This window comes from Heterodontus francisci, unplaced genomic scaffold, assembly GCF_036365525.1.
Source record: "Heterodontus francisci isolate sHetFra1 unplaced genomic scaffold, sHetFra1.hap1 HAP1_SCAFFOLD_278, whole genome shotgun sequence".
In the NCBI taxonomy this organism is placed as follows: Eukaryota; Metazoa; Chordata; class Chondrichthyes; order Heterodontiformes; family Heterodontidae; genus Heterodontus; species Heterodontus francisci.
This window is the reverse complement of record NW_027141343.1, coordinates 1645425-1671165: the sequence shown is the minus strand read 5'-3', so window position 1 is coordinate 1671165 and position 25741 is coordinate 1645425. Positions and strand designations below refer to the sequence as shown.

General features: G+C 42.8%; 2 non-coding genes across 2 annotated transcripts; one reads left to right on the top strand and one right to left on the bottom strand.

Moving 5' to 3' along the window:
• Nucleotides 1-12184: 12184 nt before the first annotated feature.
• trnaf-gaa (transfer RNA phenylalanine (anticodon GAA)) lies at nt 12185-12257 on the bottom strand. The gene has a single exon. It is a non-coding gene; the product is annotated as a tRNA-Phe (tRNA).
• Nucleotides 12258-18594: 6337 nt separating this feature from the next.
• On the top strand, nt 18595-18685 carry trnar-ucu (transfer RNA arginine (anticodon UCU)). The gene is given in 2 exon segments: nt 18595-18631; nt 18650-18685. It is a non-coding gene; the product is annotated as a tRNA-Arg (tRNA).
• Nucleotides 18686-25741: the final 7056 nt, after the last annotated feature.

Below are 25741 nucleotides of genomic sequence, written 5' to 3'. Positions count from 1 at the left end.
AAATGCTGAAATAAAAACAGAAAGTGCTGGAAATGTTCAGCAGCTCTGGCAGCATCTGTGGTGTGAGAAACACAGTTAATGTTTCACGGCACTCACCTTTTGTTTCAGCCAACCTTTCAGACTGCTTCTGTCCATCCAATCTCACTTTCTATTCTATCCACATTCTAACCATTCACTCCGTTACTACATTTTTCATGAATTCCTCATTTCTTTTATTAATGACAATTTTGTATTTCTGGCCTTTGCTTCAGACACCACCACAAGTGGAATCATGTCTCCATCTACCCAATCAAACCACTTCGCTGTATCCTCACATTGCAATGTTTCTTTAACCCTGACAGACTGTGGAGTTTCTGCTGCTTGATTGCAGTTCTTGCTTCCCGCCAGTAGATGTCACCTCACTCCAATACAGTGAAGTTTACAAATCTGAGAGAGACACAACAGGAAATAATTGTTCACATTATAGTGAATGTGTGGGATTTAGAAATACTCGGAGTGGAGACGAGTTATTATTGCACTCTGCTATTACATCTTTTATAATGGACTCCAGCATTTTCCCCACGACTGCTGTCAGGCTAACCGGTATATAATTCGCTGTTTTCTTTCTGCCTCTTTTTTTAAATAATGGAGTTACATTAACTACCGTCCAATCCATTTGAACTGTTCCAGAGTCTACAGAATTTTGAAAAAAGACCAGAAATGCATCTGCTATTTCAAGGGCCACGTCCTTAAGTACTCTGGGATGTAGATTATCAGGCCCTAGGGATTTATCGGCCTTCAATCCCATCAATTTCCCAAACATTCCCTACTAATACTGATTTCATACAGTTCCTCCTTCTCACTAGACCCTATGTTCCCCAACATTTCTGGGAGATAATTTGTATCCTCCTTTGTGAAGACAGATCCAAAGTATGTATTTAATTTGTCTGCCATTTCTTTGTTCCCCATTATAAATTCCCCCGTTTCTGACTGTAAGGGGCCCACATTTGTCTTCACTAATCTTTTTCTCTACACATATCGAGAGAAGCTTGTACAGTCAGTTTTTATGTTCTCTGCTAGCTTACTCTCATACTCTATTTCCCCCTTCTTAATCAATCCTTTTGTCCTCCTCTGCTAAATTCCAAACTGCTCACAATCTTCAGGTTTGCTGCTTGTTCTGGCCATTTTATATTTCTCCTCCTTGGATCTAATACTTTCCTTAATTTCTTTTGTAAGCCACAGTTGAGCCACCTGTTTTACTTTTGCACAGACAGGAATGAACAATTGTTGTAATTCATCCATGCGCTCTTTAAATGCTAGCCATTGCCTATCCACTGTCAACCCTTTAAGTAACGTTCCCCAATCTATCATAGCCAACTCCCGCCTCATACCTTCATAGCTTCATAGGTGTTATACACCTCTATCAATTCTCCACTCAATCTCCTTTGAGAAAGGCAGAATAATCCTAGCTTTTCCAACCTAACCTTGTAACTAAAATCCCCCATCCCTGGATCCATTCTGGTAAATCGCCTCTGCGTCCTCTCAAGGACCCTCACATTCTTTCTAAAGTCTGCTGAGCAGAACTGGAAGCAACACTCCAATTGGGGCCTAACCAGAGTTTTATAATGGTTCAGCATAACTTCCCTGCTTTTGTACTCAATGCCTCTATTTATAAAGCCCAAGATCCCATATGCTTTGCGAACCACTCTCGCAATATGACTTGCCCCCTTCAAAGATTGATGCACATGAACCCCAAGTCCCACTCTTCCAGTACACTCTTTAGAACTGTGCCATTAAGTATATATTGCCTCTCCCTATTCCTTATGCCATAATACATCACCTCACACTTGTCACTATTAAATTCCATCTGCCACCTGTCTGCCCATTCTGCTAGCCTATCACTGTCCTGTTGCAGGCAGTTCATATCATCCTCACTGTTTGCCGCTCCTCCAAGTTTGGTGTCATCGGCATATTTTGAGATTCTACTCTGTATTCCAAGAGCCAAGTCAATTACCTTGAGCAAAAAAAGCAGTGGTTCTAGCACTGACCCTTGGGGAACACCACTGTCGACTGTCCTCCAGTCTGACAAAGAACCATTTAATAAGACTCGCTGTTTTCTGTCCTTAAACCAATTTTCTATCCAATTGGACACTGACCGTCCTGTACCACGAACCTCAATTTTGTTAACCCCACTTTTATGTGGTACCTTGTCAAACATTTCCTTAAAATCCATATAAACAACATCCACTGCATTCCCTTCATCAAGCTGCTCTGTTAGTTCATCAAAAAATGCGGTTAGATTAGTCAAGCATGAACTCCCATTTATAAATCCATGCTCACTCTCCTTAATTAACTCGAACCTCTCCAAGTGACTGTTGATTTTTTACCCTGATTATTCTTTCTAAAACCTTACCCACCGCTGCTGTTAATCTAACTAGCCTGTAGTTACCCGGACTGTCCTTACACCCTTTCTTGAATAAGGGTGTCGCATTTGCCACTGTTTAATCCTCTGGCACCTCCCCCGTATCCAGGGAAGATTGGAAGATTATAGCAAGCCCTTCCGTTATCTGCATCCGCATTTCCTTTCGCAACCTGGGATGTGAGCCATCCGGACCAGGTGATTTATCTTCCCTAAGCACAGCCAGCCTTTTTAGTACCTCCCTCTCCTAATTTGTACTCTCTCCATTGCCTCTACTTTCTTCACTTCAACTGATAGTTTGTCAAATTCCACTTCCTTAGTGATCACTGATGCAAAGTACTCATTAAGTAGATTAACATTGCCCTGCACCTCTAAGCTTATGTTATCCTTTTTGTCCCTAATAGGCCCGACTCAACCTCTTACTATGCACTTATCATTTACATGATGCTCGAGGATGTTTGGGTTTCCTTTCATGTTGACTGCCAGTCTATTCTCATAGAAATAGAGAATAAGCAAATATAGAAGATGTAAGTATTTCCCATCCTTGATGAGGTGGAATTTTTTATGTTGTGGGTGGTAATGTCTTGGCCCACGAGTGTGGTGGAAGCAGAGACAATCAATGATTTGAAAAGGAAATTGGATGGATACTTGAAGGAAAGAAACTTGCAGGAGGAAAGGGATCCAGCTGGTGAGTGGAACTGACTAGATTGCTCCGGGGAGAGCCAGCATGGACGTGATCGGCCAAATGACTACCTTCTGTGTTGTAAATGACTCTGTGTTGTTTCTCAAATTCAATCCACTGGTGCTTGGGAAATAATCTCAAAGTAAATTGTGCAACTGGAAAATCAGAACCAAGGCAAGGGACGCATAAGGAAGCGAATTTGCTGCAACCCGAGATTGAACCAGGGACCTTTAAATTTTCAGTCTAACGCTCTCCCAACTGAGCTATTTCAGCCCTACATGCACAGAGGCTTGGTGCCCTTGTTTTGGAAGAAAATTCATACATTCAAGTTTTCCAAAAAATTAAAGAACACGACATGTGAGTAATATTCCCCATTGCTTTCTCAGTACTGATGGATTGTGAAGCGGGAGACAGCCAGAAGTGCCACTGAGCCGCACAGACTCCGAGCTGAGAATGAAATGAGATCAAATTCAATCTTTCATAGTGAGATGCTGCTGAGAGGTAAGAGTCCTGAATCAAAGCGAGACTTGCTCATTTCAAACACTCCCTGTACTCTCTGCTCATGAAGCCTTAAAAAAGGGAAAAACAGAATGGCACTCAAACTCACAACCCTGCCATTAAAAGTCTCATATTCGACTGACAGAACTGTCACTTCTATTCGGTCTCTTATTGGATGGATGCAACTCCAACGCAGGGATGGCATTCAAATCCTCCCATGGGTCCACATGTCAGACTGAGTTCCATGTTGTAGACTCAAGCAAAGGAAATCTGCTCACTTCCAAAACTATCAGCGAATTGAAGCTGATTACAATCAACATCATCAGAGGTCAGAACTACCTGGTGAAAGAAGACACCCTGAAGAAGGATCCACAATTATTCAAAGGCATCGACAAAGTGAAAAACAAGAAAATCGATGAGTCAATGCAAGCCAAACAACAGAAACACTGAAGAATTCCATTCCATTCCAGTCCAGAACCCAGTCCTGTTGTTTTTGGAGTCAGGTCACAATTGCAGCAACAACTTTATATTCCCACTTGGCCATCTGTCCATTTAGTTAATTGCAATTTTGTCGACAAGCTCTTTGAATCCTGTTGTCTTGTCCTTTAGCCAGCTCCGTATGGAAGTCAATTCCACCTTCTGCAAGGCTGAAACCAATAGATAACCTTAATCTAAAAATTCCAGCAGACCAGGGCTCGTCCAGGACTTGAACCCGGGATCTTTCGCATGTCAATTAACCATACCCCCGAAGCAAGAATCATACCCCTAGACCAACGAGCCACTGACAAGTCAGGCTTTATTAGCTGCTGTGGAATTTCACTGGAACCCCCCTGCCAATCATCCATTTTTTTTCAGATCAAAGCAACATCCTGCAAATGCTGAAATAAAAACAGAAAGTGCTGGAAATGTTCAGCAGCTCTGGCAGCATCTGTGGTGTGAGAAACACAGTTAATGTTTCACGGCACTCACCTTTTGTTTCAGCCAACCTTTCAGACTGCTTCTGTCCATCCAATCTCACTTTCTATTCTATCCACATTCTAACCATTCACTCCGTTACTACATTTTTCATGAATTCCTCATTTCTTTTATTAATGACAATTTTGTATTTCTGGCCTTTGCTTCAGACACCACCACAAGTGGAATCATGTCTCCATCTACCCAATCAAACCACTTCGCTGTATCCTCACATTGCAATGTTTCTTTAACCCTGACAGACTGTGGAGTTTCTGCTGCTTGATTGCAGTTCTTGCTTCCCGCCAGTAGATGTCACCTCACTCCAATACAGTGAAGTTTACAAATCTGAGAGAGACACAACAGGAAATAATTGTTCACATTATAGTGAATGTGTGGGATTTAGAAATACTCGGAGTGGAGACGAGTTATTATTGCACTCTGCTATTACATCTTTTATAATGGACTCCAGCATTTTCCCCACGACTGCTGTCAGGCTAACCGGTATATAATTCGCTGTTTTCTTTCTGCCTCTTTTTTTAAATAATGGAGTTACATTAACTACCGTCCAATCCATTTGAACTGTTCCAGAGTCTACAGAATTTTGAAAAAAGACCAGAAATGCATCTGCTATTTCAAGGGCCACGTCCTTAAGTACTCTGGGATGTAGATTATCAGGCCCTAGGGATTTATCGGCCTTCAATCCCATCAATTTCCCAAACATTCCCTACTAATACTGATTTCATACAGTTCCTCCTTCTCACTAGACCCTATGTTCCCCAACATTTCTGGGAGATAATTTGTATCCTCCTTTGTGAAGACAGATCCAAAGTATGTATTTAATTTGTCTGCCATTTCTTTGTTCCCCATTATAAATTCCCCCGTTTCTGACTGTAAGGGGCCCACATTTGTCTTCACTAATCTTTTTCTCTACACATATCGAGAGAAGCTTGTACAGTCAGTTTTTATGTTCTCTGCTAGCTTACTCTCATACTCTATTTCCCCCTTCTTAATCAATCCTTTTGTCCTCCTCTGCTAAATTCCAAACTGCTCACAATCTTCAGGTTTGCTGCTTGTTCTGGCCATTTTATATTTCTCCTCCTTGGATCTAATACTTTCCTTAATTTCTTTTGTAAGCCACAGTTGAGCCACCTGTTTTACTTTTGCACAGACAGGAATGAACAATTGTTGTAATTCATCCATGCGCTCTTTAAATGCTAGCCATTGCCTATCCACTGTCAACCCTTTAAGTAACGTTCCCCAATCTATCATAGCCAACTCCCGCCTCATACCTTCATAGCTTCATAGGTGTTATACACCTCTATCAATTCTCCACTCAATCTCCTTTGAGAAAGGCAGAATAATCCTAGCTTTTCCAACCTAACCTTGTAACTAAAATCCCCCATCCCTGGATCCATTCTGGTAAATCGCCTCTGCGTCCTCTCAAGGACCCTCACATTCTTTCTAAAGTCTGCTGAGCAGAACTGGAAGCAACACTCCAATTGGGGCCTAACCAGAGTTTTATAATGGTTCAGCATAACTTCCCTGCTTTTGTACTCAATGCCTCTATTTATAAAGCCCAAGATCCCATATGCTTTGCGAACCACTCTCGCAATATGACTTGCCTCCTTCAAAGATTGATGCACATGAACCCCAAGTCCCACTCTTCCAGTACACTCTTTAGAACTGTGCCATTAAGTATATATTGCCTCTCCCTATTCCTTATGCCATAATACATCACCTCACACTTGTCACTATTAAATTCCATCTGCCACCTGTCTGCCCATTCTGCTAGCCTATCACTGTCCTGTTGCAGGCAGTTCATATCATCCTCACTGTTTGCCGCTCCTCCAAGTTTGGTGTCATCGGCATATTTTGAGATTCTACTCTGTATTCCAAGAGCCAAGTCAATTACCTTGAGCAAAAAAAGCAGTGGTTCTAGCACTGACCCTTGGGGAACACCACTGTCGACTGTCCTCCAGTCTGACAAAGAACCATTTAATAAGACTCGCTGTTTTCTGTCCTTAAACCAATTTTCTATCCAATTGGACACTGACCGTCCTGTACCACGAACCTCAATTTTGTTAACCCCACTTTTATGTGGTACCTTGTCAAACATTTCCTTAAAATCCATATAAACAACATCCACTGCATTCCCTTCATCAAGCTGCTCTGTTAGTTCATCAAAAAATGCGGTTAGATTAGTCAAGCATGAACTCCCATTTATAAATCCATGCTCACTCTCCTTAATTAACTCGAACCTCTCCAAGTGACTGTTGATTTTTTACCCTGATTATTCTTTCTAAAACCTTACCCACCGCTGCTGTTAATCTAACTAGCCTGTAGTTACCCGGACTGTCCTTACACCCTTTCTTGAATAAGGGTGTCGCATTTGCCACTGTTTAATCCTCTGGCACCTCCCCCGTATCCAGGGAAGATTGGAAGATTATAGCAAGCCCTTCCGTTATCTGCATCCGCATTTCCTTTCGCAACCTGGGATGTGAGCCATCCGGACCAGGTGATTTATCTTCCCTAAGCACAGCCAGCCTTTTTAGTACCTCCCTCTCCTAATTTGTACTCTCTCCATTGCCTCTACTTTCTTCACTTCAACTGATAGTTTGTCAAATTCCACTTCCTTAGTGATCACTGATGCAAAGTACTCATTAAGTAGATTAACATTGCCCTGCACCTCTAAGCTTATGTTATCCTTTTTGTCCCTAATAGGCCCGACTCAACCTCTTACTATGCACTTATCATTTACATGATGCTCGAGGATGTTTGGGTTTCCTTTCATGTTGACTGCCAGTCTATTCTCATAGAAATAGAGAATAAGCAAATATAGAAGATGTAAGTATTTCCCATCCTTGATGAGGTGGAATTTTTTATGTTGTGGGTGGTAATGTCTTGGCCCACGAGTGTGGTGGAAGCAGAGACAATCAATGATTTGAAAAGGAAATTGGATGGATACTTGAAGGAAAGAAACTTGCAGGAGGAAAGGGATCCAGCTGGTGAGTGGAACTGACTAGATTGCTCCGGGGAGAGCCAGCATGGACGTGATCGGCCAAATGACTACCTTCTGTGTTGTAAATGACTCTGTGTTGTTTCTCAAATTCAATCCACTGGTGCTTGGGAAATAATCTCAAAGTAAATTGTGCAACTGGAAAATCAGAACCAAGGCAAGGGACGCATAAGGAAGCGAATTTGCTGCAACCCGAGATTGAACCAGGGACCTTTAAAATCTTCAGTCTAACGCTCTCCCAACTGAGCTATTTCAGCCCTACATGCACAGAGGCTTGGTGCCCTTGTTTTGGAAGAAAATTCATACATTCAAGTTTTCCAAAAAATTAAAGAACACGACATGTGAGTAATATTCCCCATTGCTTTCTCAGTACTGATGGATTGTGAAGCGGGAGACAGCCAGAAGTGCCACTGAGCCGCACAGACTCCGAGCTGAGAATGAAATGAGATCAAATTCAATCTTTCATAGTGAGATGCTGCTGAGAGGTAAGAGTCCTGAATCAAAGCGAGACTTGCTCATTTCAAACACTCCCTGTACTCTCTGCTCATGAAGCCTTAAAAAAGGGAAAAACAGAATGGCACTCAAACTCACAACCCTGCCATTAAAAGTCTCATATTCGACTGACAGAACTGTCACTTCTATTCGGTCTCTTATTGGATGGATGCAACTCCAACGCAGGGATGGCATTCAAATCCTCCCATGGGTCCACATGTCAGACTGAGTTCCATGTTGTAGACTCAAGCAAAGGAAATCTGCTCACTTCCAAAACTATCAGCGAATTGAAGCTGATTACAATCAACATCATCAGAGGTCAGAACTACCTGGTGAAAGAAGACACCCTGAAGAAGGATCCACAATTATTCAAAGGCATCGACAAAGTGAAAAACAAGAAAATCGATGAGTCAATGCAAGCCAAACAACAGAAACACTGAAGAATTCCATTCCATTCCAGTCCAGAACCCAGTCCTGTTGTTTTTGGAGTCAGGTCACAATTGCAGCAACAACTTTATATTCCCACTTGGCCATCTGTCCATTTAGTTAATTGCAATTTTGTCGACAAGCTCTTTGAATCCTGTTGTCTTGTCCTTTAGCCAGCTCCGTATGGAAGTCAATTCCACCTTCTGCAAGGCTGAAACCAATAGATAACCTTAATCTAAAAATTCCAGCAGACCAGGGCTCGTCCAGGACTTGAACCCGGGATCTTTCGCATGTCAATTAACCATACCCCCGAAGCAAGAATCATACCCCTAGACCAACGAGCCACTGACAAGTCAGGCTTTATTAGCTGCTGTGGAATTTCACTGGAACCCCCCTGCCAATCATCCATTTTTTTTCAGATCAAAGCAACATCCTGCAAATGCTGAAATAAAAACAGAAAGTGCTGGAAATGTTCAGCAGCTCTGGCAGCATCTGTGGTGTGAGAAACACAGTTAATGTTTCACGGCACTCACCTTTTGTTTCAGCCAACCTTTCAGACTGCTTCTGTCCATCCAATCTCACTTTCTATTCTATCCACATTCTAACCATTCACTCCGTTACTACATTTTTCATGAATTCCTCATTTCTTTTATTAATGACAATTTTGTATTTCTGGCCTTTGCTTCAGACACCACCACAAGTGGAATCATGTCTCCATCTACCCAATCAAACCACTTCGCTGTATCCTCACATTGCAATGTTTCTTTAACCCTGACAGACTGTGGAGTTTCTGCTGCTTGATTGCAGTTCTTGCTTCCCGCCAGTAGATGTCACCTCACTCCAATACAGTGAAGTTTACAAATCTGAGAGAGACACAACAGGAAATAATTGTTCACATTATAGTGAATGTGTGGGATTTAGAAATACTCGGAGTGGAGACGAGTTATTATTGCACTCTGCTATTACATCTTTTATAATGGACTCCAGCATTTTCCCCACGACTGCTGTCAGGCTAACCGGTATATAATTCGCTGTTTTCTTTCTGCCTCTTTTTTTAAATAATGGAGTTACATTAACTACCGTCCAATCCATTTGAACTGTTCCAGAGTCTACAGAATTTTGAAAAAAAGACCAGAAATGCATCTGCTATTTCAAGGGCCACGTCCTTAAGTACTCTGGGATGTAGATTATCAGGCCCTAGGGATTTATCGGCCTTCAATCCCATCAATTTCCCAAACATTCCCTACTAATACTGATTTCATACAGTTCCTCCTTCTCACTAGACCCTATGTTCCCCAACATTTCTGGGAGATAATTTGTATCCTCCTTTGTGAAGACAGATCCAAAGTATGTATTTAATTTGTCTGCCATTTCTTTGTTCCCCATTATAAATTCCCCCGTTTCTGACTGTAAGGGGCCCACATTTGTCTTCACTAATCTTTTTCTCTACACATATCGAGAGAAGCTTGTACAGTCAGTTTTTATGTTCTCTGCTAGCTTACTCTCATACTCTATTTCCCCCTTCTTAATCAATCCTTTTGTCCTCCTCTGCTAAATTCCAAACTGCTCACAATCTTCAGGTTTGCTGCTTGTTCTGGCCATTTTATATTTCTCCTCCTTGGATCTAATACTTTCCTTAATTTCTTTTGTAAGCCACAGTTGAGCCACCTGTTTTACTTTTGCACAGACAGGAATGAACAATTGTTGTAATTCATCCATGCGCTCTTTAAATGCTAGCCATTGCCTATCCACTGTCAACCCTTTAAGTAACGTTCCCCAATCTATCATAGCCAACTCCCGCCTCATACCTTCATAGCTTCATAGGTGTTATACACCTCTATCAATTCTCCACTCAATCTCCTTTGAGAAAGGCAGAATAATCCTAGCTTTTCCAACCTAACCTTGTAACTAAAATCCCCCATCCCTGGATCCATTCTGGTAAATCGCCTCTGCGTCCTCTCAAGGACCCTCACATTCTTTCTAAAGTCTGCTGAGCAGAACTGGAAGCAACACTCCAATTGGGGCCTAACCAGAGTTTTATAATGGTTCAGCATAACTTCCCTGCTTTTGTACTCAATGCCTCTATTTATAAAGCCCAAGATCCCATATGCTTTGCGAACCACTCTCGCAATATGACTTGCCTCCTTCAAAGATTGATGCACATGAACCCCAAGTCCCACTCTTCCAGTACACTCTTTAGAACTGTGCCATTAAGTATATATTGCCTCTCCCTATTCCTTATGCCATAATACATCACCTCACACTTGTCACTATTAAATTCCATCTGCCACCTGTCTGCCCATTCTGCTAGCCTATCACTGTCCTGTTGCAGGCAGTTCATATCATCCTCACTGTTTGCCGCTCCTCCAAGTTTGGTGTCATCGGCATATTTTGAGATTCTACTCTGTATTCCAAGAGCCAAGTCAATTACCTTGAGCAAAAAAAGCAGTGGTTCTAGCACTGACCCTTGGGGAACACCACTGTCGACTGTCCTCCAGTCTGACAAAGAACCATTTAATAAGACTCGCTGTTTTCTGTCCTTAAACCAATTTTCTATCCAATTGGACACTGACCGTCCTGTACCACGAACCTCAATTTTGTTAACCCCACTTTTATGTGGTACCTTGTCAAACATTTCCTTAAAATCCATATAAACAACATCCACTGCATTCCCTTCATCAAGCTGCTCTGTTAGTTCATCAAAAAATGCGGTTAGATTAGTCAAGCATGAACTCCCATTTATAAATCCATGCTCACTCTCCTTAATTAACTCGAACCTCTCCAAGTGACTGTTGATTTTTTACCCTGATTATTCTTTCTAAAACCTTACCCACCGCTGCTGTTAATCTAACTAGCCTGTAGTTACCCGGACTGTCCTTACACCCTTTCTTGAATAAGGGTGTCGCATTTGCCACTGTTTAATCCTCTGGCACCTCCCCCGTATCCAGGGAAGATTGGAAGATTATAGCAAGCCCTTCCGTTATCTGCATCCGCATTTCCTTTCGCAACCTGGGATGTGAGCCATCCGGACCAGGTGATTTATCTTCCCTAAGCACAGCCAGCCTTTTTAGTACCTCCCTCTCCTAATTTGTACTCTCTCCATTGCCTCTACTTTCTTCACTTCAACTGATAGTTTGTCAAATTCCACTTCCTTAGTGATCACTGATGCAAAGTACTCATTAAGTAGATTAACATTGCCCTGCACCTCTAAGCTTATGTTATCCTTTTTGTCCCTAATAGGCCCGACTCAACCTCTTACTATGCACTTATCATTTACATGATGCTCGAGGATGTTTGGGTTTCCTTTCATGTTGACTGCCAGTCTATTCTCATAGAAATAGAGAATAAGCAAATATAGAAGATGTAAGTATTTCCCATCCTTGATGAGGTGGAATTTTTTATGTTGTGGGTGGTAATGTCTTGGCCCACGAGTGTGGTGGAAGCAGAGACAATCAATGATTTGAAAAGGAAATTGGATGGATACTTGAAGGAAAGAAACTTGCAGGAGGAAAGGGATCGAGCTGGTGAGTGGAACTGACTAGATTGCTCCGGGGAGAGCCAGCATGGACGTGATAGGCCAAATGACCACCTTCTGTGTTGTAAATGACTCTGTGTTGTTTCTCAAATTCAATCCACTGGTGCTTGGGAAATAATCTCAAAGTAAATTGTGCAACTGGAAAATCAGAACCAAGGCAAGGGACGCATAAGGAAGCGAAATTGCTAAAACCCGGGATTGAACCAGGGACCTTTAGATTTTCAGTCTAACGCTCTCCCAACTGAGCTATTTCAGCTCTACATTAACAGTGGCTTGGTTTCCTTGTTTTGGAAGAAAATACATACATTCAAGTTTTCCAAAAAATTAAAGAACACGACATGTGAGTATTGTTCCCCATTGCTTTCTCAGTACTGATGGATTGTGAAGCGGGAGACAGCCAGAAGTGCCACTGAGCCGCACAGACCCCGAGCTGAGAATTAAATGAGATCAAATTCAATCTTTCATAGTGAGATGCTGCTGAGAGTTAAGAGTCCTGAATCAAAGCGAGACTTGCTCATTTCAAACACTCCCTGTACTCTCTGCTCATGAAGCCTTAAAAAAGGGAAAAACAGAATGGCACTCAAACTCACAACCCTGCCATCAAAAGTCTCATATTCGACTGACAGAACTGTCACTTCTACTCGGTCTCTGATTGGATGGATGCAACTCCAACGCAGGGATGGCATTCAAATCCTCCCATGGGTCCACATGTCAGACTGAGTTCCATGTTGTAGACTCAAGCAAAGGAAATCTGCTCACTTCCAAAACTATCAGCGAATTGAAGCTGATTACAATCAACATCATCAGAGGTCAGAACTACCTGGTGAAAGAAGACACCCTGAAGAAGGATCCACAATTATTCAAAGGCATCGACAAAGTGAAAAACAAGAAAATCGATGAGTCAATGCAAGCCAAACAACAGAAACACTGAAGAATTCCATTCCATTCCAGTCCTGTTGTTTTTGGAGTCAGGTCACAATTACAGCAACAACTTTATATTCCCACTTGGCTATCTGTGCATTCATTTAATTGCAATTTTGTCGACAAGCTCTTTGAATCCAGTTGTCTGGTCCTCATGCCAGCTCTGTTTGGAAGTCAATTCCACCTTCTGCAAGGCTGAAACCAATAGATAACCTTAATCTAAAAATGCCAGCAGGGCAGGGCTCATCTGGGATTAAAAGCCGGGATTTCTTACATGTTAATCAACCACATTCCCTAAGCGAGAATCATACCCCTAGACCAACGAGCCACTGACCAGTCAGGTTCCTTTAGCTGCTGTGGAATTTCACTGGAACCCCCCCAGCCAATCATCCATTTTTTTTTCAGATCAAAGCAACATCCTGCATATGCTGAAATAAAAACAGAAAGTGCTGGAAATGTTCAGCAGCTCTGGCAGCATCTGTGCTGAGAGAAACACAGTTAACGTTTCAGGGCACTCACCTTTTGTTTCAGCCATCCTTTCAGACTGCTTCTGTTCATCCAATCTCACTTTCTATTCTATCCACATTCTAACCATTCACTACGTTACTACATTTTTCATGAATTCCTCATTTCTTTTATTAATGACAATTTTGTATTTCTGGCCTTTGCTTCAGACACCACCACAAGTGGAATCATGTCTCCATCTACCCAATCAAACCACTTCGCTGTATCCTCACATTGCAATGTTTCTTTAACCCTGACAGACTGTGGAGTTTCTGCTGCTTAATTGCAGTTCTTGCTTCCCGCCAGTAGATGTCACCTCACTCCAATACAGTGAAGTTTACAAATCTGAGAGAGACACAACAGGAAATAATTGTTCACATTATAGTGAATGTGTGGGATTTAGAAATACTAGGAGTGGAGACGAGTTATTATTGCACTCTGCTATTACATCTTTTATAATGGACTCCAGCATTTTCCCCACGACTGATGTCAGGCTAACCGGTATATAATTCGCTGTTTTCTTTCTGCCTCTTTTTTTAAATAGTGGAGTTACATTAACTACCGTCCAATCCATTGGAACTGTTCCAGAGTCTACAGAATTTTGAAAAAAGACCAGAAATGCATCTGCTATTTCAAGGGCCACCTCCTTAAGTACTCTGGGATGCAGATTATCAGGCCTTGGGGATTTATCGGCCTTCAATCCCATCAATTTCCCAAACATTCCCTACTAATACAGATTTCATACAGTTCCTCCTTCTCATGAGACCCTATGTTCCCCAACATTTCTGGGAGGTAATTTGTATCGTCCTTTGTGAAGACAGAACCAAAGTATGTATTTAATTGGTCTGCCATTTCTTTGTTCCCCGTTATAAATTCCCCCGTTTCTGACTGTAAGGGACCCACATTTGTCTTCACTAATCTTTTTCTCGACACATATCTAGAGAAGCTTTTACAGTCAGTTTTTATGTTCTCTGCTAGCTTACTCTCATACTCTATTTCCCCCTTCTTAATCAATCCTTTTGTCCTCCTCTGCTAAATTCCAAACTGCTCACAATCTTCAGGTTTGCTGCTTGTTCTGGCCATTTTATATTTCTCCTCCTTGGATCTAATACTTTCCTTAATGTCTTTTGTAAGCCACAGTTGAGCCACCCTTCCTGTTTTACTTTTGCACAGACAGGAATGAACAATTGTTGTAATTCATCCATGCGCTCTTTAAATGCTAGCCATTGCCTATCCACTGTCAACCCTTTAAGTAACGTTCCCCAATCTATCATCGCCAACTCCCGCCTCATACCTTCATAGTTTCCTTTGTTTAGATTCAGGACCCTAGTCTCGGAATCAACTCTCTCACTCTCCATCTTAATGAAGAATTTTATCATATTATGGGCGCACTTCCCCAAGGGACCCCACACAACAAGATTGTTAACTAATCCTTTCTCATTACACAATACCCAGTCCAGGATGGCCTGTTCTCTAGAGGTGTTATACACCTCTATCAATTCTCCACTCAATCTCCTTTGATATAGGCAGAATAATCCTAGCTTTTCCAACCTAACCTTGTAACTAAAATCCCCCATCCCTGGATCCATTCTGGTAAATCACCTCTGCATCCTCTCAAGGACCCTCACATTCTTTCTAAAGTCTGCTGAGCAGAACTGGAAGCAACACTCCAATTGGGGCCTAACCAGAGTTTTATAATGGTTCAGCATAACTTCCCTGCTTTTGTACTCAATGCCTCTATTTATAAAGCCCAAGATCCCATATGCTTTGCTAACCACTCTCGCAATATGTCTTGCCACCTTCAAAGATCGGTGCACATGAACCCCAAGTCTCTCTATTCCAGCACACTCTTTATAACTGTGCCATTAAGTATATATTGCCTCTCCCTATTCCTTATGCCAAAATACATCACCTCACACTTGTCACTATTAAATTCCATCTGCCACCTGTCTGCCCATTCTGCTAGCCTATCACTGTCCTGTTGCAGGCAGTTCATATCATCCTCACTGTTTGCCACTCCTCCAAGTTTGGTGTCATCGGTATATTTTGAGATTCTACTCTGTATTCCAAGATCCAAGTCACTTAACCTTAACAAAAAAAGCAGTGGTTCTGGCACTGACCCTTGGGGAACACCACTGTCGACTATCCTCCGGTCTGACCAAGAACCATTTAATATGACTCGCTGTTTTCAGTCTTTAAAACAATTTACTATCCAAATGGACACTGACCCTCCTAATCCATGAACCCCAATTTTGTTAACCACCCTTTTATGTGGAACTTTATAAAATGCTTTCGTAACATCCATATAAACAACATCCACTGCATTCCCTTCATCAGTATTCTCAGATAGTTTATCAACAAATGCAGTTAGATTCGTCAAGCATGAACTCCCATTGATAAATCCATGCCCACTCTCCTGAATTAACTCAAACATCTCCAAAGGACTTGATTTTTTTCCCTGACCTGTTGATCTCATGCTGTTTGCAAGCTCACCATAGAACATGTATTTGGCAATGTGACCGTCATCCATTTGGCCCAGTCAACAGAGTCACCGCTGACTCAAGAGGGCAAACATGCTGTGGATCCCTGCATGCTGGTGTACTTCCGCATTCGGCACTCTGTCCTGCCAGGAGATGCTCAGTATCCATCTGAGGCAGTGGAGGTGGAAGCTGTTCAGCCGCTTTTTTTGGCTTGTATAAGTTGTTGATGCTTCTCTACTATAAAGGAGGGTGCTGAGAACACAAGACTGGTACACGTGGAGCTTTGTATTTTCGGTCAGTTTGCTGTCGGTTCACACTTGTCTTCTCAACTTTGACATGACAGCTGCAGCATTGGAAATCCTGGTGCTGATTTCAGCATCAAGGGACAGATTGCTGGTGATTGTTGATTGAAGGTATGTGAAGCTGTTGACAACCTCCAAAGTGAGGTTGTCGATGTTGATGGAAAGTGGAGTCTCTCCGTCCTGGCCCGTAACTTTCATCTTCCTGATGCTGATTGTCAGTCCAAACTCTTTGCAGGCCAGGGAGAGCCGATCTACAAGCTGCTGTGACTGAACTTCATTATGGGATGTCAGCACAGCATCATCAGCAAATAGCAACTCACAGACTAGGAATTTACCCACTTTGGTCTTGGCGCACAGTCTTGCCAAGTTGAACAGCTTGACGTCAGCTCTGATGTGCAGGTGAACACCTATATCTGAGTAATTGAAAGTGTACAATAGCAGCATGGAGAAGAATATGCCAATTATAAAGGATGTGATAACTAGACAGTTCGAAAATGATGACATGATTGAGCAGAGTCAACATAGATTTATGAAAAGGAAAACAGGTTTGAAAAACCTGTTGAGATTTTTGAGGATGTTACCTATAGAACAGATAAAGGAGAACCAGTGGATGTGTGGTATTTGTATTTTCCTTTGGTAAGGTCCCACACAGGAGGTGAGTAAACAAAATTAGAGCACATAGGCTTGGGGATGATATACTGATATGGATTGAGAATTGGTTAACAGACCGAAAACAGAGAGCGGGAATAACGGGTCCTTCTCAGGATGGCAGGCTGTTACTATTGGGGTACTGCAAGGATCAGTGTTGGAGCCACAGCTGTTAACAACCTATATAAATGATTTGGATGTGGGGATTAAATGTAATATTTCCAAGTTTGCAGATGACACAAAGCTCGGTGAAGTGTGAGTTGTGAGGAGGATGCAGAGAGGCTTCCAGGGGACCTGGAGAGGCTAAGTGAATGGGCAAGAACATGGAATATAATGTGAATAAGTGTGAAGTTATTCACTTTGGTAGAATAAACAGAAAGACAGAGTATTTCTTAAATGGTGAGAGGTTGGGAAGTGTCGATGTCCAAAGGGACCTGGGTGTCCTTGTTCCTGAGACACTAAAAGCTCTTGTGCAGGTGCAGCAATCAATTAGGAAGGCAAATGGTATGTTGTACCCACACGAGGGGTCATGAGTACAGGAGTAAAGATGTCTTGCTGCAATTGTATAGAGCCTTGGTGAATCCGCACTGGAGTATTGTGTACAGTTTAGTCTCATCTTATGAAGGATACACTTGCCAGAGAGGGGGTGAAACAGAGGGTCAACAGACTAATCTTTTTTTTGCATTTATTTCATTTCACCTCAGTTTGTTCAGTTTGCTTACCTACTGTTTTTTTTCAGGTTTGTACTTCCTGCTGTTCAATATTCAGTCCATTAACACCTAATCTGTACGAATGCTTTGTCTTTCAACACACCATTAACATATTGTTTGCCTTTGCTGCATGAACTTTTGGTCAGCTATGTGGCCTTGTCCAATCTACACCTTCTCCTTTGTTATCTCCTGCCCCACCCCCACCCCACTTGCTTATAACCTGTGACTTTTCTAATATATGTCAGTTCCGAAGATGGGTCACTGACCTGAAACGTTAACGCTGCTTCTCTTTTCACAGATGCTGCCAGACCTGCTGAGTGGTTCCAGTATTTCTTGTTTTTATGTCACCAGACTAATCCCTGGGATGGTGGGATTGTCTTATGAGGAAACTGGGCCTGTATTCCTTAAAGTTTCGAAGAATGAGAGGTGATCTGATTGAAACTGACAAAATTCTTACAGGGCGTGACAGTGTGCATGTAGACAGGATGTTTGCCCTGGTTGGTGAGTCTAAAACCAAAGGACATCGTCTCAGAATAAGGAGTAGGCCATTTAAAACTGAGATGGGTGGCATTTCTTCACTCAGACGGTGGTGAATCATTGGAATACTGTGACCCAGAGGGCTGTGGCAGCTCAATCATTGAGCATGTTCAAGACAGAAATTGATAGAAATCTTGATACTCATGAGATCAAGGGATATGGGGATAGCATGGGAAAGGGGCTTTGAGGTAGGTGGTCAGCAATGATCGAATTGAATGACAGAGCAGGCTCGACGGGCTGAATAGCTGACTCCTATGTTCCTGTGTTCCGAAGAGAGTTGGCGCCAGCGCGCAGCCCTGCTTTACCCCACTGCTGATCTTGAAAGCGTCTGATGTTGCTCCATTGTAACTGATGGAACTGTGCATGTTCTCGTGGAAAGAAGAGATGATGCCCAAGAGGTCAGGAGGGCAGCCTATGTTCCATTGCAGTTTGAAGAGGCCGTCTCTGCTGACAAGATCAAAGGCCTTAGTGATGTCCAAACAAATGTGTGAGGCTCTGTGGCGCAATGGATAGCGTGTTGGACTTCTAAATAATAATTAAGATGATATTCAAAGGTTGTGGGTTTAAGTCCCACCAGAGTCAGATTTTGGACCAGAAACAGAGGAGCACAACGGAACAACAAATGAAGAAATGTGCCAAAAGCACAGACTCGGTGACAGAGCGAGAGAGAGAGGAGCAGAGCAGGGGAAAAAAAAAATCGAGGAGTGACGTCACAATGGAGAGTGAGAGCAGGGCAACAGAGAGCCGCTGGGGTGAGGATACAGGATTTGGTTCTTTCTTCGGTGCAGTGGAAGGAGCTGTTTGGTGAGGATCTGGTAAGCTGTGACATCACAGGCAAGCAGGTCGTTGATTGGTTTGGAAGAACCGACCTGCTTGATGCGCATCTGGTAAGTGATTAAGATCCATTTTAGGCCTAACGTTTAAAATAGTAAACAAACTAGTGGTAAGTTTAATAAAATATGCAATGAAATGAATAATTGAATAAAATATTTAAGTAGTTAATTGAAACACGTTAAGGATGACAGGACAAGTGATGTGTCACAGCTGCAGCATGTGGGAGTTCCTGGATGCCAGTGTGATCCAGGGCAAACACGTCTGCAGTAAGTGTTTGTGGCTCAAAGAGGGAGAAAAAAGGAATGTAGTGGTAGTAGGGGACAGTATAGTAAGGTGGATTGACTCTGTTCTCTGCAGCAAAAGCAAGAGTCCAGACGGCTGTGTTGCCTGCCGGTGCCAGGATTCAGGACATCTGCTCAGGGCTGGAGCGAAACATACAATGGGACGGGGAGGATCCAGTCGTCGTGGTCCATGTCAGTACCAAAGACATAGGCAGGACAAGGATAGAGGTTCTGCAAAGTCAGTATGAGGAACTAGGCACCAAATTAAGAAGCAGAACCTCAAAGTTAATCATCTCTGGATTATTACCTGAGCCATGTGCAAATTGGCATAGGACAAATAAGATTAGAGAAAGTAATGTGCGGCTGAAAGACTGGTGTGGTAGTAGTGGGTTCTGGTTTGTGGGGCATTGGCACCAGTACTGGGGAAAGAGGTGGCTGTACCGTTGGGATGGTCTACACCTGAACCGTGCTGGTGCCGGTGTTCGAGCGAGCCACATAACGAGGGACGTAGAGACGGTTTTAAACTGAATAGTGGGGGCAAGGGATCAAATTTGGGAAGATATGGTGAATCAAGGAGGAGAGACAAGGCAAGAGAGAAAGGTATAAATATGGGAAATGATAAACAGACTGTGACAGGAAGGGACAGAATGTACAAATCTAAGAGTAAATCGACAGATAAGGCTAGAGGTGACAAAAATAATAAAAGGACAAAACTAAATGCTCTGTATCTGAATGCATGGAGCATTTGAAACAAAACAGATGAACTGGGAGCACAAATAGAATAAATAAGTACGATCTGATAGTCATTACAGAGACATGGCTGCAGGGCGACATAGATTGGGATGAGAATATTGGAGGTGACATGGCATTTTGGAAGGACAGGAAGCTAGGAAAAGGTGGCGGGGTAGCTCTGTTAATTAATGATGGTATTAGCGTAATAGAGAGGGATGACCTGAGTTCTGGAGATCAGGATGCAGAAGCAGTTTGAGTACAAATGAGAAATCATAAAGGCAAGAAGTCACATGTGGGAGTGGTGTACAGGCCTCCTAACATTAACCACACTGTCGGATGGGAGATAAAGGAAGAAATAATGGCAGCTTGTCAGAAAGGTACTGTGATAATTATGGGGGGTTTTAATCTACATATAGATTGGAAAATTCAGATGGGCAGAGGTAGCCTAGATGAGGAATACATAGAATGTTTTGGGGATAATTTCTTGGAACAATACATTCTGGAGCCAACCAGAGAGCAGGCTATACTAGACCTGGCATTGTGCAACGAGATAGGATTAATTAATGACCTCATAGTTAAGGTGCCCCTAGGTAGTAGCGATTATAATATGATTGAATTTTACATTCAGTTTGAGGGAGAGGAGAGTGGGTCCCAGACTAGTATTTTAAATTTAAATAAGGGCAATTATAAGGTCATGAAAGCAGAGCTAACTAAAGTGAACTGGCAAATTAGGTTAAGGGATAAGTCAATAGAGATGCAGTGGCAGACATTTAAGGGGATATTTCAGAATACACAGAATAGATACATTTCAACGAGAAAGAAAAGTTCCAAAGGTGGGACTCACCATCCATGGTTCACGAAAACAGTTAAAGATACTATCAAACTTAAAGAAAAAGCCTATAATTGTGCAAAGGTGGGAGGCAGGTCAGAAGATTGGACAGAATATAAAAAAAACTGCAAAGAATGACTAAAAGATTGATAAGGAAGGTAAAATTAGAGTATGAGAGAAAGCTCGCAAGAAATTTCAAGACAACTAGTAAGAGTTTCCACAGATATTTTAAAAAGAAAAGAGTTAACAAAGCGACTGTTGGTCCAATTGAAAGTGTGCCTGGGGAATTAATAATGGATAATTAAGAGATGGCAGATGAATTGAACAGATACTTTGCATCGGTCTTCACTATTGAGTATACAAATAACATCCCAGTATTAGCCGTATATCAGGAAATTGAAGGGATGGAGGAACTCAAGAAAATTACAATCACCAGGGAAGTGGTACTAAACAAATTGTTGGAGCTGCGGGTTGACAAGTCGCCAGGTCCTGAATTGGCTAGTGAGATAGTTGATGCGCTGGTTTTAATATTCCAAAATTCCCTAGATTCGAGAAGGTTCCGTTAGATTGGAAAAGAGTGAATGTAACTCATTTATTCAAAAAGGGAGGGAGACAGAAAGCAGGAAACGACAGGCCAGTTAGCTTAACATTTGTCTGAGGGAAAATGTTTGGAGCTATTACAGAGGATGTTATAGCAAGGCATTTAGAAAACATTAAGGTAATCAGGCAGAGTCAACATGGTTTTTTGAAAGGGAAATCATGTTTAACCAATTTATTGGAGTTCTTTGAGGGAGTTACATGTGCTGTGGATAAAGGGGAACCAGTGGATGTATTGTATTTCGATTTCCAGAAGGATAAGGTGCCATATCAAAGGTTATTGCAGAAAATAAAAGCTCATGGTGTCGGGTGTAACATATTGGCATGGATAGAAGATTGGCTAGCTGACAGGAAACAGAGAGTCAGCATAAATGGGTCATTTTCTGGTTGGCAAGAAGTAACGAGTGGTGTGCCACAGGGATCTGTGCTGGGGCCTCAACTTTTTACAATTTATATAAATGACTTAGATGAAGGGACCGAAGGTATTGTTGCTGAATTTGCTGATCACAAAGATAGGTAGGAAAGTAGGTTGTGAAGAGGACATAAGGGGGCTACAAAGGGATATAGATAGGTTAAGTGATTGGGCAAAGACCTGGCAAATGGAGTATAATGTGGGAAAGTCGGAAATTGTCCACTATGGCAGGAAGAATAAAAAAGCATATTATCTAAATGGTGAGAGATTGCAGAGCTCTGAGATGCAGAGGGATCTGGGTGTCCGAGGGCATGAATTGTAAAAGGTTAGTATGCAGGTCCAGCACGTAATTAGGAAAGCTAATCGAATGTTATCATTTATCACCATGGGAATTGAATACAATAGTAGGGAGGTTATGCTTCACCTATACAGGACATTGGTGAGACCTCTTCTGCAGTACTGAGTACTGTACTGGTCTCCTTATTTGCGAGAGGATGTAAATGCATTGGAGGTAGTACAGAGAAAGTTTACGAGACTAATACATGGAATGGGTGGGCTGTCTTACGAGGAAAGATTGGACAAGCTAGGCTTGTCTCCGCCAGAGTTTAGAAGAGAAAGAGGCGACATGATTTGTTATTTAATTTATTAATTAACAAATTAGCTATCCTCCAGTCTTCCGGTACTTCACCCGTGGCTAACGATGATACAAAAATCTCTGCCAGCGCCCCAGCAATCTCCTCCCTTGCTTCCCATAGCATCCTAGGATACATCTGATCAGGCCCTGGGGATTTATCCACCTTAATGCGCTTCAAAACCTCCAACACCTCCTCCTTTGTAATGTTGATATGCTGCAGGATATCGCTGTTCCCTCCCTTGAACTCACTAGCTTCCATGACCTTCTCCACGGTAAATACAGACGAGAAATATTCATTTAAGACCTCGCCCATTTCGCGTGGCTTCACACATAGATTGCCACACTGATCCTTAAGGGGACCTGCACTCTCCCTAGCCACCCTTTTACTCTTAATACACTTATAGAATCTTTTAGGATTCTCCATTATCTTATCTGCCAGGGAAATCTCATGGCCCCTTTTCGCCCTCCTAATTTCCTTCTTAAGTATACTCCTATATCCCCTATACTTCTCGAGGGACTCGCTCGATCCCAGCTGCCTATACCTGACGTATGCCTCCTTATTTGTCCTGACCAGACCCTCAATATCCCTCGTCAACCAAGGTTCCCTAAACTTGCCAGCCTTGCCCTTCCATCAAACAGGAACATGCTGGCCCTGAACTCTTCCTATCTCACTTTTAAAAGCCTCCCACTTGCCAGACGTCCCTTTACCTGTAAACAGCCTCTCCCATTCAACTTTTGAGAGTTCCTGTCTGATGCCATGGAAATTAGCCTTCCCCCAATTTAGGACTTCAACCTGAGGACCAGTCCTATTCTTTTTCATAGCTATCTTGAAGCTAATAGAGTTATGGTCACTGGTCCCAAAGTGCTCCCCCACTGCCATATCAATCACCTGCCCATCCTCATTTCCTAAGAGGAGATCGAGTGTAGCCCCTTCTCTAGTCGGGCCATCCACGTACTGCTTCAGAAAACTATCCTGGACTCACTTAACAAATTCTTCCCCATCTGATCCCTTAGCACTAAGGCAGTCCCAGTCAATATTAGGGAAGTTAAAATCACCTACTATTACAACCCTATAATTCCTATACCTATCTGTGATTTTCCTACATATATGCTCCTCCACTTCCCTCTGACTATTGGGGGGCCTATGGTATAATCCCATCAAAGGGATCACCCTTTTATTATTTTTAAGTTCTACCATTATGGCCTCACTGGACATTCACCCCGGGATATCCTCTCTAAGTACTGCCGTGATGTCCTCCCTAATCAATAGTGCAACTCCCCCTCCTCTCTTACCTCCACCTCTGTCACGCCGGAAGGATCAGTACCGCGGAACATTGAGCTGCCAGTCCTGCCCATCCCTCAACCACGTTTCCGTAATAGCTACAATACCACAATCCCATGTACCGATCCATGCTCTGAGTTCATCTGCCTTACCTGTAAGGATACTTGCATTAAAGTAAATGCAGTTTAGCCCACCAGACCTTCCACGCTCCCTGTCCTGCCCCTGCCTGGCCTGCCTACTGCACTTGCTTGCTTTAACCTCTCCATTTGCCTCAACTATCTCATCGGAGAGACTACTACTTTGGGTCCCACCCCCGCTGCAAGACTAGTTTAAACCCTCCAGTGTATTACTATAAAATCTCCCTACAAGGATATTGGTCCCCTTCCAGTTCAGATGCAACCCGTCCCTCTTGTACAGGTCACCTCTGCACCAGAAGAGATCCCAATGATCCAAGTACCTGAAGCCCTCCCGCCTTCGCCAGTCTTCAGCAATGCATTCATTTGCCGAATCCTCCTATTCCTACCCGCACTAGCAACAGGGAGTAATCCTGAGATTACAACCCTAGAGGTCCTGCTCTTTAACATTCTGCCTAACTCCCCATATTCACTTTGCAGAACCTCATCTCTCTTCCTGCCTATGTCGTTCGTACCAACATGGACCACGATTTCTGGCTGCACACCCTCCCCTTTCAGAATTTCCGGCAGCTGCTCCGAAACATCCTTGACCCGAGTATTAGGGAGGCAACATACCATCCTGGAGTCTCGTTTGCGGCCACAGAAACGCCTATCTGCACCCCTTATGATAGAATCCCCTATCACAATAGCTCTTCCTCCCCTTTTCATCCCCTGCTGTGCAGCAGAGCCCTCCGTGGTGCCACGGACCGCGCTGTTGCTCTTTTCCCCTGGGAGGTCTTCCCCCCAACAGGAACCAAGGCGGTGTATCTGTTTGAGAGGGGGATGGCCACAGGGGACTCCTGCACTACCTGCCTGCTCCTACTATTCCATCTGGTGGTCGCCCATCCCTTTTCTGCCTGTGCATCCATTACCTGCGGTGCGACCACCTCACTAAACATGCTATCCATGACACCCTCAGCTTCGTGGATGCTCCACAGTGAAACCACCCGCAGTTCCAGCTCCATAATGCGAGTAGCCAGTAGCTGCAGCTGGATACACTTCCTGCACACATGGTCGTCATGGAGACTGGGAGGGTTCCTGAATCACCACATAGCGCAGGAGGAGCATATCACGGGGCTGAGCTCTCCTGCCATGACTTACCCTTAGATTAATTAGTTACTCCCTTAATAAAAAAATACTAATGACACTAGGGGCCTTGTTCTACCCACTACAATCTAAAGTCCTTCATAAGCTACACTGAATAAAAAAAACACTTTAGTAGTACTCATCTTATCAGCAGAGGTTTTTTTTTCAAGTAAAAAACTTTGCCCTTTTCTTTAAGATATTTAAATACACTAACAGCAGTGACTCACCAACCAATCACCTTGCAGCTCTCCTCTGACATCACAGTTGGCTTCTTTTTTTTTCAAAACTCCAGCACACTGGAATATCTCCACTCCACTCCTGGAAGGTAAGAGACTGGGCCTCGATCCTCGGATTGGATTTATAGGCTCCGCTCTCAACATTCTCCTCATATCGGTCCATATAGGTCTGCTCCGCTCCGCTCCTCTCCGCTCCCGGAAGGTAATTCACCAGCTTTTGCAGAAAAGTAGGTCTTAAGCTGTTGCAGTACCTGTTAGAAAGATAGTCTAAGCTATTCTGAAGTCATCTTCCAATGTCAACTACATGGAAGCAGGATTTTAAAGGATAAGATGTAGTTTTTAAAAGTCACTTCAATCTTGTTAATAAAAAGTCAGATGTAAATTTAAGAACTCTGATCAGGCTATGCTAAAAAGTTACATCCAATTAAGAAATAAGATACAACATTTAAAATGTCTGAACTCCCTCTGAAAGTTGACAACTGCTGCTGCCGGTGTCTTCCTGGAATAGTGGAGCTGTTGTGTCAACAGAAAAGTCCTTCCCG